Here is a 17,200-nt window from a genome sequence, read left to right as displayed (position 1 = left end):
TGGATGCATGGCAATGTCTCATTATGTCATAATTTGCATTTTCCTGATGACTAATGATGTTGAGCTTTTAAAAAATGTGCTTATTTGACATCTGTATACCTTCTCCTGTGAAATGTCTGTTCAAATCCTTTGCCCATTTTCATACTGAGCTGCATGTCTTATTGAATTGTAAGAGTTCTTTATACATTATGAATTTGTCATGTCTTATATATGTTATGAATATTTTTTCTCAGGATATGGCTTGCCTTTTCATTTTCTTAGAGCAACAGTTTTTTATTTTGATGAAGTCTAATATATAATTTTTCTTTTAATCAAAGAAAATGCTTTTTGTATTCTATCCAAGAAATCTTTGCCTATCCCACGGTTACAAATATATTCTCCTCTTTTTTTTTTTTTTTTTTTGTCAAGAAATTTCTATTTTTACATTTTAGATTTTGGTCTCTGATTCTATTTTGAGTAAAATGTGGTATACAGCATTATTGTTCATCCCCCTCCCCCCCCCACCCCCCTGCCACTGGATAGCCAGTAATTTTAGCAAAATTGTTGAAAAAAAAAGTTTTCCTTCTTCCATTGAATTGCTTAGTATTTTGGTCAGAAAAACAGTTGACCATATACATGTGGGTCTGTTTCTGGGCTCTATTCTATTCCATTGATCTATATGTCTATCTTTTTACCAGTACCAAATGGTCTTGATTACTGTAGTTTTAAGGAAGCCTTGAACTCAGGTAGGGTAAGTTCTTTAATTTTGTTCTTCTTTTTAAAAGTTGCTTTACTTGTCCTGGAAAGTGAAAGTTGCTCAGTTGTGTCTGATTCTTTGACCCATGGACTGTAGCCCTCCAGACTCCTCTGTTCACGAATTCTCCAGGTAAGAATACTGGAGTGGGTAGCCATTCATTTCTCTAGGAGATCTTCCTGACCCAGAGATCAAACCTGGGTCTCCTGCATTGCAGGCAGATTCTTTACCATCTGAGCCACCGCAGAAGCCCAGGGAAGCCCCTAGGTCCTAGGAATGTCCAAATACATTTTTAAATCAGATTTTTCAAATCTAAAAAAAAGTGACTACTGGAATTTTGATTGGAATTTCATTGAATTTATATTAGGTAGAGTGAAGCTATATTAGGTATTTCATATCTCTCAATGCAAAAACTGGCATATTTCTCTGTGTATTTGATATTTACTCTCAACAATGTTTCATCATTTTCAGTGTTGAGGTTTTATAAATTTATTCCTAAGTATTTGATAAATGTTGATGCTATTCTAAATGGGATTTTTAAAATTTTGCTTTCAAATTGCTCGCTGTTGAGACCTTTCATGGTGTATTCTTCCTTTCCTAACAGAGGTGTTGGAAAACCCGGATATAGGGGGCATTCTTGCAGTGCTCACTGTCAAGTGCTGTAGATAAGATGTCAAAAGTCTGAAAGAAGAAGAGCAGAATGACTGATGGAGCTTCAAATAAATGCATAAAAATCTTCCTCCTCCTGTTCCCCTTGATTTTGCCTCTGATGTTTTATTATGGAGTGTGTGTTGTTATGGTGATGAGAGTTGGGGAGGTCCTGCAGTGGGAAGAGATGGGAGGTCCTCAGCCCTCTTCCTGTTCTACACTCTGTTCTAGTGCCGCCCATGTCCATGCTTTCAAGGTCTTCTACACACAGTACATCTCCTCTAAGCTCCAGGCATGTACCACTCACAGGACTGTTAAATTCAGCATCTCTATAACTGAATTCACAATCTTTCCTCAAACCAGTTTCTTATTCAGTATTTCTTTTGCTTCAAATTGCAGTCTCCACTAGTTGTACATACCCAATAGGAATAGCAGTAAGTAAATACCCAATAAATACTTGTTATGTGGATAAGTGGATGAAGATTTGCAGTACAGAAAGTCATTTTATCCTAAATAATTTTTGAGGAAAGTTGCCACCTTTGAGCTGGTTTGGAAAGTCCCATGCATATTCTCATAATGCTGGAAATCTCCAGATTTAAACAAAAAGACTCTGCATGCCAGAGTTGGTTCTTCTTCCTGTGTTACTCTGGGCCTCACTAAGACCATAGCTACAAGCAGGATGAGGGTATGACATTTCTTGTCCTTTGTTGTTTAGTTGCAAAGTTGTGACCAACTCTTTGGGACCCCATGGACTGCAGCACGCCAGCCTTCCTTGTCCTTCAATATCTCCCAGAGTTTGCTCAAAGTCATGTCCATTGAGTCAGTGACGCCATCCAACTATCTCATCCTCTGTCACCCCCTTCTCCTCCTGCCTTCAATCTTTCCCAGCATCTGGGTCTTTTCCAATGGGTTAGCTCTTTGCATCAGGTGGCCAAAGTATTGGACCTTCAGCATCAGTCCTTCCAATGAATAATCCAGGTTGATTTCCTTTAGGATTGACGGATTTGATCTCCTTGCTGTCCAAGGGACTCTCAAGAGTTTTCTCCAGCCCCATAGTTCAAAAGCATCAATTCTTTGGTGCTCAGCCTTCTTTATGGTCCAGTTCTCACATCCATACATGACTACTGGAAAAACCATAGATTTGATTATGCGGACCTTTGTTCATGAAGTGATATCTCTGCTTTTAAATACGCTGTCTAGGTTTGTCATAGCTTTTCTTTCAAAGAGCAAGCATCTTTTAATTTCATGGCTGTAGTCACCATCTGCAGTGATTTTGAAGCCCAAGAAAATTAAATCTGCCACTGTTTCCATTCCCCCACCCCGATCCATTTGCCATGAAGTGATGGGACTAGATACCATGATCTCAGTTTTTTGAATGTTGAGTTTTAATCCAGTTTTTTCACACTCCTTTTCTACTTTCATCAAGAGGCTCTTTAGTTCCTCTTTACTTTCTGCCATTAGGGTGGTATTATCTGGATATCTGATGTTGTTGATATTTCTCCCTGCCATCTTGATTCCAGCTTGTGCTTTATCCTGTCTGGCATTTTGCATGATTTACTCTGCATAGAAATTAAAAAGCAAGGTGACAATATACATCCTTGATGTACTCATTTCCCAATTGGAACCAGTCCGTTGTTACATATCTGGTTCTAACTGTAGATTCTTGAGCTGCATACAGGTTTCTCAGGAGGCAGTTAAGGTGGTCTGGTACTCCCATCTTTTGTAGAATTTTCCAGTTTGTTGTGATGCACACAGTCAAAGGCTTTAGTGTAGTCAATGAATCAGAAGTAAATGTTTTTTCTGGAATTTTTAGTCCTGGGAACAGAAAAATCACTTTTCATTGCAATGACTGCATCTCATTCATTTCTATATCACCTGTGCCTTGGCTCAATCCTAAAATGCAGAAGATACTTAATGCTTTGAAGGAATGAATAAATGAGTAAATGAAACAGCTCCATGGTGTAAGTACTGTTTCTCTTTGTATAAGTGAGAAAATTGAATCTCAGAGGCTGCCCAGCTAGGAAGCAGAAAGATTGGGGTGCAATCCCTGTCACCCTGGTTCCCAGAGCAGTGATCTTTCCACTGCATCAGGACAGTTGTGACAACCAAGTGCCGGTTTCATTTCCATTTTCCTTCCAACTAAACAACAGAATGGGAAAGACTAGAGATCTCTTCAAGAAAATTAGAGATACCAAGGGAACATTTCATGCAAAGATGGGCTCAATAAAGGACAGAAATGGAATGGACCTAACAGAAGTAGAAGATATTAAGAAGAGGTGGCAAGAATACACAGAAGAACTGTACAAAAAAGATCTTCACGACCCAGATGATCACGATGATGTGATCACTCACCTAGAGCCAGACATCCTGGAATGTGAAGTCAAGTGGGCCTTAGAAAGCATCACTACGAACAAAGCTAGTGGAGGTGATGGAATTGCAGGGGAGCTATTTCAAATCCTGAAAGATGATGCTGTGAAAGTGCTGCACTCAATATGCCAGCACATTTGGAAAACTCAGCAGTGGCCACAGGACTGGAAAAGGTCAGTTTTCATTCCAATCCCTAAGAAAGGCAATGCCAAAGAATGCTCAAACTACCGCACAATTGCACTCATCTCACATGCTAGTAAAGTAATGCTCAAAATTCTCCAAGCCAGGCTTCAGCAATATGTGAACCATGAACTTCCATATGTTCAAGCTGGTTTTAGAAAAGGCAGAGGAACCAGAGATCAAATTGCCAACATCCACTGGATCATGGAAAAAGCAAGAGAGTTCCAGAAAAACATCTATTTCTGCTTTCTTGACTATGCCAAAGCCTTTGACTGTGTGGATCACAATCAACTGTGGAAAATTCTGAAAGAGATGGGCATACCAGACCACCTGACCTGCCTCTTGAGAAACTTATATGCAGGTCAGGAAGCAACAGTTAGAACTGGACATAGAACAACAGACTGGTTCCAAAGAGGAAAAGGAGTATGTCAAGGCTGTATATTGTCACCCTGCTTATTTAACTTCTATGCAGAGTACATTATGAGAAATGCTGGGCTGGAAGAAACACAAGCTGGAATCAAGTTGCCAGGAGAAATATCAATAACCTCAGATATTCAGATGACACCACCCTTATGGCAGAAAATGAAGAGGAACTAAAAAGCTTCTTGATGAAAGTGAAAGAGGAGAGTGAAGAAGTTGGCTTAAAGCTCAACATTCAGAAAACTAAGATCATGGCGTCCAGTCCTATCACTTCGTGGGAAATAGATGGGGAAACAGTGTAAACAGTGTCAGACTTTATTTTTGGGGGCTCCAAAATCACTGCAGATGGTGACTGAAGCCATGAAATTAAAAGACGCTTACTCCTTGGAAGAAAAGTTATGACCAACCTAGATAGCATATTCAAAAGCAGAGACATTACTTTGCCAACAAAGGTCTGTCTAGTCAAGGCTATAGTTTTTCCCGTGGTCATGTATGGATGTGAGAGTTGGACTGTGAATAAAGCTGAGCACTGAAGAATTGATGCTTTTGAACTGTAGTGTTGGAGAAGACCCTTGAAAGTCCCTTGGACTGCAAGGAGATCCAACCAGTCCATTCTGAAGGAGATCAGCCCTGGGATTTCTTTGGAAGGAATGATGCTGAGGCTGAAACTCCAGTACTTTGGCCACCTCATGCGAAGAGTTGACTCATTGGAAAAGACTCTCATGCTGGGAGGGATTGGGGGCAGGAAGGGAAGGGGACGACAGAGGATGAGATGGCTGGATGGCATCACTGACTCGATGGACGTGAGTCTGAGTGAACTCCGCGAGTTGGTGATGGACAGGGAGGCCTGGCGTGCTGTGATTCATGGGGTCACAAAGAGTCAGAGACGACTGAGTGACTGAACTGAACTGAATAGTTCTTAAGTGCTTCCTGCATGCCAGGCACTGATACCGGATGAATCAAGACTGGATGAAGCTATTAAAGTTCTCTTGAGAGCTCATATGGTTAGCCACAAGATTTTGACATACAAACACACACAAAAGCCTTTTTCCTAGGACCCTGACTTGAATCAATTCTTGATCAACTAAAGCATTGATATCCAAATAAAGATTTCTGGGGCCCTCTCTTGGAAATTCTAATTCATTCATCAGCAGGTGATGCCTGGGAATCAATATTTTAACCACTGCTTTGGCCTGATGTGTTATATAGCCAGTCTTGGGAATGGTCCAACAGGAAGGTTTCAGACAGAAGCCTCATGAAGCCAGAGAGTAAGTCTGTCTTCATTGTTTTGTTTGCAAACATTTACTGAGCATTTGCTATGTCACAGCCACTATTCTAAGTCTTAGGGATATAGTAATGAACAAAAATAGGTAGGAAAAAAGTGGAAACAGTAACAGATTTTATTTTCTTGGGCTCCAAAATCACTGTGGATGGTGAGTGCAGCCATGAGATTAAAAGATGCTTGCTCCTTGGAAGAAAAGCTATGACAAACCTAGACAGCATATTCAAAAGCAGAGACAACACTCTGCTGACAAAGGTCCACATAGTCTAGGCTATGGTTTTTTCAGTAGTCACATATAAATGTGAGAGTTGGACCACAAAGAAGGCTGAGCATTGAATCGATGTTTTCGAACTGTGGTGCTGGAGAAGACTCTTGAGAGTCCCTTGGACAGCAAGGAGATTAAACCACTCAATCCCAAAGGAAATCAACCTTGAATAGTCATTGGAAGGACTGATGCTGAAGCTCCAATACTTTGGCCACCTAATGCAAAGAACTGACTCATTAGAAAAGACCCTTTGACGGAAAACAACAAAATTTGGAAAGCAATTATCCTTCAATTAAAAGATCAATAAATAAATTTGTTTTTTGAAAAAGAAAAGATCCTGATGCTGGGAAAGATTAAGGGCAAGAGGAGTAGGGGTAACAGAGGATGAGATGGTTGGATGGCATCACTGAACTCAATGGGCGTGAGTTTGCGCAAACTCTGGGAGATCACGATGGACAGAGAAGCCTGGCCTGCTGCAGTTCATGGGGTCACAAGGAGTGAGACACGACTTAGTGACTGAACAGCAACAATGAACGAAACAAAGTTCTGTTCTCATCCGTTTTGTGAGGAAGAGGGAAAGACTAAGTGGGAGATGATGAGCAAGCAAGAAAATGAGTGGACAGTGTACCCTCTGGTTGTGGTGCTGAGCGCCCTGGAGAAAGCAGAACAGAGGGGTGGGATGCGCAGGGACTGAGATGGAGTGCTCCAGCTCCCTGAGAAGGTGACGTTTTCGCTGATACCTTAGTGACAAAAGAAGCCAACTGTACGGAGCTCCAGAAGCCAGGCAGAGGGAACTGGACATGGCAAAGTCTTTAGAGAGGGGCAGGTTTGGCATGTGTGGCTGGCAGGGTGGAAGCAACAGGAGAAGAGCTGAAAATGTGGTTAGACAGTGAGAGCACGATGGACACGTGTCATTTAAGCAGAAGATCTAGATTTTCTTCCAAAGGGTTTTGAGAGAGAGTGACCTGATGGGACTGATTTAATTGATTTGCTCCGGCTGCTGGATAAAGGCAAGAGTCTAGAGGTCCAGGGTTATAGCAGGGGACCAAGTAGGGACTGATGGGAATTCAAGCTAGAGATGGTGGCAGCTCAGGCCCGGGTAGAAACACGCAGATGGAGAGAGATGGACAGACTAGAAACTCAGCTAGGAGGCTTTGCTGGCGGGGCTGAGTATCAGGTGCATGGGGGGGCGGTGACAAGGGCAGGGAGGGTCAGGGATGGCTCCTGGACTTGAGTAACTGTGTAGATGATGAACCACTTACTGAAATGGGAAGGCTGAGAGAGTGTGCTAGGTTGAAAAATGTCTCCCCCAAATTCCTGTTAACTGACAAAGGCTTTCTTCTTGTTGAGTTTTAGACAGGTTTCTCTGAGCCCTCTGCAACAAGGACTCAACTCTGATCTGTAAAAAGTGGCAGACTCAGACAAATGGTTTGTCTACTCCCCCAGCCCTACACCAATGGCCTTGAAGAAACACTAACAAAGGTTCTACAGCTCAAGGCCACATCCCTAGGATGACCCTAGTGCCCCCCTATAAAGGGTCTGCCTGAGCTAGTACAATGCTGCCAGGAGAATCTCTCTTCCTAGTCAAGACCTGGTAAGAGATAGGCCCCTCTAGGGACTTCCCTGGATGGGGGGCAGTGATTAAGGCTACACACTTCTGCTGCAGGGGGCAAGGTTTTGTTCCTGCTCAAGGACTAAGATCCCACATGCCTTGGCCAAAAGAGAGAAAAGAAAAACAAACCAAGATAGAGTCCCTAAACAGCCCCTTCCCAAAACAGCTACTTTAGAAAGTTTGAAGTCATACATCTTTTTTCTCTGACACAGCTCTTCAATCACCCAAATCTGACTTCTGAACGACCTAAGAGCTGTCTCTTTAAAATGCAAACATTCAGAAAAATAACTCCCTCCCAGCCCAGTACACACCTTATTCTAACTTGCACTGCTACTGCCTGTCATAAAGATAAAGAGGTTTGGGGACTTCCCCGGTGATCCAGTGGCTAAGACTTCCAATGAAGTCTTCCAATACAGCAGGTATGGGTTTGATCCCTGGTAGGGGAGCTCAGATCCCACCTGCTACACTGCTGCCAAAAAACAAAAGATAAAACAGAAACAATACTGTAAAAAATGCAATAAAGACTTGAAAAATGGTTCACATGAAAAAAAATCTAAAGAAAAATATGCATTAAAAAGAGAGAGAGAGGTTTGCTTCTCCTTCAGAGAAGTATTGGTCAACAAGACTACTTACCTCATCACGAATCAAAGTTGAGTTCATGGGCAATTTTCCCCACTGCAGTAGTGAGCACTGAACAAGGTCTACACTTCCCACTCTAACCTGTGTCTGGTTTTATGTCTGATAACACCCAGAACCCGTGAATGTGACCTGTCTGGGAAAGGGAGACTTTGTAGGTGTCATCATGTTAAGATGAGGTCATGCTGAATTAGAGTGGACCCTACTCCAATGACGGCTGTCCTGCTAAGAAGAGGAGCTAGAGATGCAGAGACAGGCACAAGGAAAATGCCACGTGATGACAGAGGCAGAGAGTGGAGCCATCACAGAAGCTGGGCAAGAGACATGGAGCTGGTTCTCCTTCTGAACCACAAGAAGGAACCTGTTCCTCATGAGAGTTTGACTCTAAACTTCTAGCCTCCAGAGCTGAGAGAGTGAAAGCTTTAGCTTAACCTCCAAGATGATAGCTTACACTTTGACTTGGGATCCCAGGCAAGCCCTCAGGATGATAGTGATAGCTACACCTTGTTTTGGGATCCCAGACAAGCCCCCAAGATGATGGAAGAAGGCTTACAGTGTTCCACCAGATTTGTGGTCTCCAAAGAGAAGATTTAACTTCTGGACCAAAAACAGTCTCAGTCACTCAGAGCTTTGTGTAGCAGAAATTTTATTAAAGTGATAGTAACAATAAAAGCTTCTGACATAGACATCAGAAGGGTAGAAAGATTACCCATCTTGCTAGTATAAACAGGGCATTATATACCTTTTTGCTAGCTGCTGAGAATAGAAAAAAAAAAAAACAAAGCTTAAGGCTGTGAAAATTTTGTCCAGACCCTTTCCCATAACATATATCTTGGAATGACATCAGCACAAGATTAGCCAGAAGAAATGGGTTAACCCAGAGCTCAAGGCTGTGGAAGTCTTACCCCAGACCTTCCCCCATAACATACATTCTGAGCTAAAAAAAAGACATGTCCTTGAACAAGAAATACTGCTGCCTACAAGGCCTACGTGTTTAAGCCAAAAGAATGTGAAAAAGAAAAAATGCTTATTTCCTCCTTAAAGGGGCCTTAGGCTTGGATTCCTTATCAACCTGTCTAAGTTACCTCTCTCAAGAGAATACATTTCTGTTGCTTTAAGCTCTTGCCAAACCAAACTTGGATCTACTCACCAGGCACAGTAAAGCCAGTCTACTAATACCAGGTTGTGGTGAAGGAAAGAGCAGCGTTAACTGCAGGATTCCAAGCAAGGAGTCCACACAGCTAATGCTCAAAACATCAGATGGGTTTCAGGAAAGTATTTTTAAAGGCCAGATGAGAGAGGGGAGTCGCAGGGTGTATGACTGGTTGGTGGTGAAGTATGGGACTGTGTCACAGGGGTTACAGTACCAGTCCTTATGCCCCAGCAGTTCTGGGGGCCACATGCTCATGATCATCACATAGTGAATGTCTTCCATTTGATGATGGTTTTAATTTTTGTAAAACAACTCAGAAGTGTGCATCAGCTTTCATCTGGGTACTTCAGAGAGGAGCTAAAGCAGAGGATATAGGGAGGAGTGTGTCCCAGGAAGGCCCCAGAGGCTCCTGCTTTGTTGCAAAGCCAACCAGCTTCTGGTACTTTGTTATAATAGCACTGCTGCTACTAAGCTGCTAAGTTGCTTCAGTTGTGTCCGACTTTGTGCGACCCCATAGACGGCAGCCCACCAAGCTCCCCCATCCCTGGGATTGTCCAGGCAAGAACACTGGAGTGGATTGCCATTTCCTTCTCCAATGCATGAAAGTGAAAAGTGAAAGTGAAGTCACTCAGTCGTGTCCGACTCTTGGCGACCCCATGGACCGCAGCCCACCAGGCTCCTCCGTCCATGGGATTTTCCAGGCAAGAGTATTGGAGTGGGGTGCCATTGCCCTCTCCATATAACAGCACTAGGAAACGAACACTGGCAGAAACAGGTTTTGTTAGCACACTGTATATTCACAGCATCCAGCACAGTGCCAGATAGTTGTTCAGTCACTAAGTCCTGTCTGACTCTTTGCGACCCCATGGACTGCAACACACCAGGGTTCCCTGTCCTTCACCATCTCCCAGAGTTTGCTCAAACTCATGCCCCTTGAGTTCAGTGATGCCATCCAACCACCTCATCCTATGTCACCCCCTTCTCCTCCTGCCCTCAATCTTTCTCAGCATCAGGATCTTTTCTGATGAGTCAGTTCTTCGCATCAGGTGGCCAAAGTATTGAAGCTCTCAGCATCAGTCCTTCCAATGAATATTCAGGGTTGATTTCCTATAGGATTGTCTAGTTTGATCTCCTTGCTGTCCAAGAGACTCTCAAGAGTCTTCTCCAGCCCCACAGTTTGAAAGTATCAGTTCTTTGGTGCTCAGCCTTCTTTATGGTCCAACTCTCACATCTGTATAGGACTACTGGAAAAACCACAGCTTTGACTATATGGACCTTTGTCAGCAAAGTGATATCTCTGCTTTTTAATACACTGTACAGTACAGATAGAGAATAAATATTTGTTGAATGAATTAATTAGTGACTTACTCCACATCCCGGACTGAAGTGAACACAGTATCCTCCTGGCTTGGAAAAACACTTGTTGGCAGTATTTGTAGAAACTCAGAATATTTCTTCTGATAAACACATAGTGGGCAAATAGCATTCTACTGGGCATTTGATGAACATTCTCTCTGTCTGCCCATTGAGTGTGCAAGGTGGGCATAGTTGTTCCCATTTTTTGCAAATGAGTTCCTGAGACTCAGAGAGGGTGAGGCTTGTTCCCCAGCCCCTGTAAGGGGAGGCCCTGCACCCGGAACCCCAGTGTGTGTGACACTGAAGCCCGTCCCTCACTCTACACAGCTGTCAGTGCAGAATGGGCTGGCTCCTGATTTAACTGGTATCTGAGAGAAGCTTTGTCTGTCAGCTGGGACGCAGGCCCAGGCACTGACCCTGAAGTTGGACTTGGCTCAGGAGAGAGGGTGCTGGGGTGGATCCTCATCTCAGCAGTGGCTGAGAGCGCTGTCTGGCTCAGGGGAGTCGCAGTCTCCCGGCCACGCACCTCCTTTGGTTCTTCAGAGCGGCTCTCAGGCTGTAACACACAGTGATTCACCTGGGGTTCTGCTAAACTGAAGACTCTGACTCCACAGGACCCGCGTGGGGCCAAGTTTCTGATTTCTAACAGGCTCCCAGGTGACGTGGATGCTGCCGGCCCGTCTGCTGCACGGTATAGAGGGCAGTGGAGGCGGGGGTGGGGTGGGGTGGGTAGAGAGGAGCAAAATGGAGGCGCTGAGGTCTGGGGAGCTGTGGGATGGCATCTTTGCAGGGAAAGTGGCTCAACTTCACTCCTCTCTTTCTCTTCTATGCTTGTAAATTGTCGTTAGAAGCCTCTCTTCATCTCTCTCCCCCTTCGCCCATCAATAGTATAGAGAGAGATAGCTGAGCATCAGGACATCTGCATTCTTGTCCTGCCCAGGGGAGGCCAGCGCCTCCCCCAGTCAGGACCCCAGGGAGCTGGCAGGCAAGCTTCCTCCCTCTTCCTTCAGCCCTGTGGCCCTAACTGCAGGAGCCTGCGCGGGGTGGGGACCAGAGTGCAGTGAGTCTGCTGCTGCTGCCCAGCAAGCCCATCACTTAGCGGGGTGGGCGGATGTGGGGAGAGCTGAGGGGAGGCCCTTCCTATTTCCTAGCACTTGTGGGTGGCCCACAGGGCACAGGAGTTAATGAAGACAGAGGATGGCCTCCTCCAAATGGACGTCTCAAGCTCTGTGGGCAGCGGGGAGGGAGAAGCTGGACTTCCCAGCAAGACCAAGAGTCCACTGGCTGCACCACCTTTGACCCTACTCATTGTCAACATGCTCTAATGCAGGGCATCAGAGTCAAAGAGAGAATATCTACGAATGGGAAGTTACCTTCAGATTAATTTATAAGTTCCAAGCAAGATCCTAAAGGAATTACTTTGTGGGGAGCAGAGTAGTAGTGAACTTGATAAATCCATTCTGAATATCACTGGTAAATGAGAGGAGATGGTCAAATAAATACGGAAAAAAATAAAAGACCATTGTGTGGGGCTATGATACTTATAAGATATACCAATGGAATATAATAGAAGCCCAGAAGTTCCACACATGCTTGAAATATTTAGAATATGACAAACATAGCATTTCAAAATGGGTTGGCAGTGGATAAATACGGCTGAGAAAAGTAAGGGTTTGATTTTTCCTTGAACCACATAGTTACATAAATTCCAAATGGGATAGAGTTAAATGTAACAGTGATACCAAAAAGATAATGGAATAGAGGAAAATATTTATATAAGGTCAATGCAGAGGAGACCCCTCTAAGTTTAACGCTGAAAGCAGAAACCCTAAAGGAAAGATGGAAAAATGTGACAGCAAAAGTTCTTACATGTTAAAAATCTCCTAAACAAAATTAATAAGCAAGTAATAAATTGGGGGAATGCAATATATACCTGATGAAGGGTTAATATTATTACAAATTAATAGGGAAAAGACATCAGCCCCACAGAAATAGGCACCAAGCCTAACAGACATGTGATTTAGAAGTAAGTACGAACGGGGACTTCCCTGGTGGTCTAGTGGTTAAGACTGTGCTTCCACTGCAGGGGGCACAGTTCCATCCAGGAACTGGGATCCCGCAGGCCATGTGGCACGGCCAAAAAGACCAACTGCAAATGACCAGTAACCATGTGAAACCACTTGCCATGATAACAGTAATAAAGCAAATGCTACTAAAACCATGAGGTACCTCTTTCTGCCAGCTGAATGGGCATAGATCAGGAGATATTTTTAAAATGACAGACAGGAGAGTTTGAACAAACAGACTCTCACTTACTGCTGCTGGGGCTGTATATTGGTACAACTGCTCCACAGGGTGAAAGCCCTTAAAGCTTTCCATCTGTTTGCACCAGAAATTCCATTTCTAGAAATTGATCCTAAAGAAATAATTATATGCACGAAATGGATGCAGTAATGTGCATACATCACAGTGGCACTCACTCATGGAAAATAGAAACTGCTTAAACACGCATCCACGAGTCCGAACTCTCCTCCAGCTCACTCCAACAGTCAGTCACCCAAGGCCTCCAACGCAACGGTCTTAATTTCCCCTGAATAGCAAGCATTTCCCACCCTTTCTCTGGGTTGAGCCTCACAGCGCCCCCTCGTGGCTTACAAGGCAGGACTGGATTTAGCTCCATGCTGGGAAAGGTTGAGGGCAGGAGAAGGGGACGACAGAGGATGAGATGGTTGGATGGCATCACCGATTCAATGGACATGGGTTTGGTTAGACTCCGGCAGTTGGTGATGGACAGGGAGGGTTGGTGTGCTGCGGTTCATAGGGCCGCAAAGAGTCGGACACCATTGAGCGACTGAACTGAGCTGAACCAGGTGGTGGGGCTTCCCAGGTGGCTTAGTGGTAAAGAATCCACCTACCAATTCAGGAGACGCAAGAGCCGTGGGTTTGACCCCTGGGTCAGGAAGATCCCCTGGAGGAAGAAATGGCAACCCGATCCAGTATTCTTGCCTGGAAAATCCCATGGACAGAGGAGCCTGGCGGGCTATGGTCCAAAGGCTTGTGAAGAGTCAGACACGATTGAGCAGGCACGCATCCAGGCAGAGCTGGACATGCAAGGGGACCAGGCAGCTGCTGAGGATTTAACTAGGGCTTTGACTCTTAGTTCTGGTGTCCAGAAGGAATAGAAAGCATTTTCTGTCTCCCTAGGGACCTGCTTTTGTTTCTAAGACCTGCTTTTGGCTGCTTACTACTCTTAGGCCCTCGAAGCCCCATGTGGTCTGCTCCATGCCTCAGGCCCCACATCGCCCAGGAAGCCTCCTGGCAGCTCCAGCCGCACAGTCCACTTTCAGTTTTCAAACTCATCATGCCATCTGCAGATGCTGCTCCCTTCGCTGCACACACTCCTCCCTTCCTCTCCTACCCAACCTAAAGGTCCCGCTTCAGAAGCCCCTTCCTGTTTCCATAGTTCCTCTATGATAGGGGGCTTCCCTGCTGGCTCAGGCGGTAAAGAACCTGTCTGCAATGCAGGAGACATGGGTTCAGTCCCTGGGTTTGGAAGATTCCCTGGAGAAGGGAATGGCAACCCACTCCAGGATTCTTGCTTGGAGAATTCCATGGACAGAGGAGCCTGGCAGGCTATATAGTCCATGGGGTCGCAAGGAGTCAGACACAACTGAGCGACTAACACTTTCACTTTTTCTATGATGTGTATTATAGTTGCATTTTTATATTGATTTATGTAACTGTGCCCTCCCCCACCAAGAGTTTCAGTGATGTATAGCAGGATAATGGCAGTTGTAACCCCAGGATTCAAACAGTACTTAACACATAGTAGGGCTGCAACATGGCCAACCAGGGCTCTGGGAAATTATCTTTTATTATTTCTCTGATAACCCCTACCCCTTTATTTTTTCTGTCTTATCAGAATGCCAACCAGTTGGATATTGGACTTCTTGAACTATTTCTCTAAGTATATTCTCTTGTATATTTTTCTTTCTGGCATTTTGTTCCACATTCTGGAGATTTCACTAACTTTGTTTTCCAGAACACTTCTTAAAACCTTTTTTATACTTAACTTGCTTTTCACTTTCAATTTTTTAAAAAAATATTTGTATTATATTCTTTGCAGCCAAAGATGGAGAAGCTCTATACAGTCCACAAAAACAAGACCGGGAGCTGACTGTGGCTCAGATCATGAACTCCTTATTGCCGAATTTAGACTTAAATTGAAGAAAGTAGGGAAAACCACCAGATCATTCAGGTATGACCTAAATCAAATCCCTTATGATTATACAGTGGAAGTGAGAAATAGATTTAAGGGACTAGATCTGATAGAGTGCCTGATGAACTATGGATGGAGATTCACGACATTATACAGGCATAAAGACCATCCCTATGGAAAAGAAATGCAAAAAAGCAAAATGGCTGTCTGGGGAGGTCTTACAAATAGCTGTGAAAAGAAGAGAAGCGAAAAACAAAGGAGAAAAAGAAAGATATAAGTATCTGAATGCAGAGTTGCAAAGAATAGCAAGGAGAGATAAGAAAGCCTTCCTCAGTGATCAATGCAAAGAAATAGAGGAAAACAACAGAATGGGAAAGACTAGAGATCTCTTCAAGAAAATTAGAGATACCAAGGGAACATTTCACGCAAAGATGGGCTCGATAAAGGACAGAAATGGTATGGACCTAACAGAAGCAGAAGATATTAAGACGAGGTGGCAAGAATACACAGAAGAACTGTACAAAAAAGATCTTCACGACCCAGATGATCACGATGGTGTGATCACTCACCTAGAGCCAGACATCCTGGAATGTGAAGTCAAGTGGGCCTTAGAAAGCATCACTACAAACAAAGCTAGTGGAGGTGATGGAATTGCAGTGGAGCTATTTCAAATCCTGAAAGATGATGCTGTGAAAGTGCTGCACTCAATATGCCAGCAAATTTGGAAAACTCAGCAGTGGCCACAGGACTGGAAAAGGTCAGTTTTCATTCCAATCCCTAAGAAAGGCAATGCCAAAGAATGCTCAAACTACCGCACAATTGCACTCATCTCACACGCTAGTAAAGGAATGCTCAAAATTCTCCAAGCCAGGCTTCAGCAATATGTGAACCGTGAACTTCCATATGTTCAAGCTGGTTTTAGAAAAGGCAGAGGAACCAGAGATCAAATTGCCAACATCCACTGGATCATGGAAAAAGCAAGAGAGTTCCAGAAAAACATCTATTTCTGCTTTCTTGACTATGCCAAAGCCTTTGACTGTGTGGATCATAGTAAACTGTGGAAAATTCTGAAAGAGATGGGCATACCAGACCACCTGACCTGCCTCTTGAGAAACTTATATGCAGGTCAGGAAGCAACAGTTAGAACTGGACATGGAACAAGAGACTGGTTCCAAATAGGAAAAGGAGTATGTCAAGGCTGTATATTGTCACCCTGCTTATTTAACTTCTATGCAGAGTACATTATGAGAAAAGCTGGGCTGGAAGAAACACAAGCTGGAATCAACATTGCTGGGAGAAATATCAATAACCTCAGATATTCAGATGACACCACCCTTCTGGCAGAAAGGGAGGAGGAACTAAAAAGCTTCTTGATGAAAGTGAAAGAGGAGAGTGAAAAACTTGGCTTAAAGCTCAACACTCAGAAAACAAAGATCATGGCATCTGGTCCCATCACTTCATGGGAAATAGATGGGGAAACAGTGTCAGACTTTATTTTTGGGGGCTCCAAAATCACAGCAGATGGTGATTGCAGCCATGAAATTAAAAGACGCTTACTCCTTGGAAGAAAAGTTATGACCAACCTAGATAGCATATTCAAAAGCAGAGACATTACTTTGCCAACAAAGGTCCGTCTAGTCAAGGCTATGGTTTTTCCAGTGGTCATGTATGGATGTGAGAGTTGGCCTGTGAAGAAAGCTGAGCACCGAAGAATTGATGCTTTTGAACTGTAGTGTTGGAGAAGACTCTTGAGAGTCCCTTGGACTGCAAGGAGATCCAACCAGTCCATTCTGAAGGAGATCAGCCCTGGGATTTCTTTGGAAGGAATGATGCTAAAGCTGAAACTCCAGTCCTTTGGCCACCTCATGCGAAGAGTTGACTCATTGGAAAAGACTCTGATGCTGGGAGGGATTGGGGGCAGGAGGAGAAGGGGACAACCGAGGATCAGATGGCTGGATGGCATCATGGACTCGATGGACATGAGTCTGAGTGAACTCTGGGAGTTGGTGATGGACAGGGAGGCCTGGCATCCTGCGATTCGTGGGGACTGAGCAACTGAACTGAACTGATGCCTGTGTTCAAAACAGCATTGTTCACAATAGCCATAATGTAGTGAAGTTGTTCAGTCATGTCCAACTCTTTACGACCCCATGGACTGTAGCCTTCCAGGCTCCTCAGTCCATGAAATTTTCCAGGCAAGAGTACTGGAGTGGGTTGCCATTTCCTTCTCCATGAGATCTTCCCGACCCAGGGATCGAACCTGGGTCTCTTGCACTGCAGGCAGACGTTTTACCATCTGAGCCACCAGGGAAACCCAGCCATAATGTAG

The sequence above is a fragment of the Oryx dammah genome, unplaced genomic scaffold, assembly GCF_014754425.2.
Source record: "Oryx dammah isolate SB20612 unplaced genomic scaffold, SCBI_Odam_1.1 HiC_scaffold_16, whole genome shotgun sequence".
NCBI classification, from domain to species: domain Eukaryota; kingdom Metazoa; phylum Chordata; class Mammalia; order Artiodactyla; family Bovidae; genus Oryx; species Oryx dammah.
This window is presented reverse-complemented; position numbering follows the sequence as displayed.